The sequence below is a fragment of the Penaeus monodon genome, chromosome 33, assembly GCF_015228065.2.
Source record: "Penaeus monodon isolate SGIC_2016 chromosome 33, NSTDA_Pmon_1, whole genome shotgun sequence".
Taxonomy (NCBI): Eukaryota; Metazoa; Arthropoda; class Malacostraca; order Decapoda; family Penaeidae; genus Penaeus; species Penaeus monodon.
The window spans coordinates 14,548,432-14,549,147 of record NC_051418.1 but is presented as its reverse complement, the minus strand read 5'-3'; positions in this window follow the sequence as shown (position 1 = coordinate 14,549,147).

The window sequence follows — 716 nt, the reverse complement described above, 5'->3', positions numbered from 1 at the left end:
AAATCACCATAAACTTTTTTTTTTTTTTAAGTGTCCAAGGGTAAACATTCTAAATTTATTCATCTACCAATGGATTGTGTTACAGAATACTATATTATTATAGGTCTCCTGGCTGTATTATACAATATACGAAAAAATAAAAATTTTAAAAAATAGGTATTGATTTACTGAGTTCACTGTGTTAGGTAATTCTGACCTTTATTTATCATTGCTGCAACAATAAAAACATCGATGCAGAAGATATAATATGATGACACGTGTATATGAATATACGTGTGTGTGTGTGTAGTATTGTAGTATTTTTTTTTCGAAAATATAACAATATTCTGTGAAAAGGAATTCAACACTAGTTTCATAGTTCTCATTTTTTCCATTACAAATAGGTGATAAAATAAAATCCTTGTATTCCAGAAAATTTTTTCTTTACTAATCATAACTAATGAAAAATTAATCCTTTTTTTAATTATTACAATAAAATCAACCATAACTTATATTTTTTTAAATTTGTCCAAGGGTAAACATTCTAAATTTATTCATCTACCAATGGATTGTGTTAACAGAATACTATATTATTATAGGTTTCCTGGCTGATTATACAATATCGAATAAAAAAAAATATAAAAATAGGTATTGATTTACTGAGTTCACTGTGTTAGGTAATTCTGACCTTTTTTTATCATTGCTGGCAACAATAAAACATCGATGCAGAAGATAAA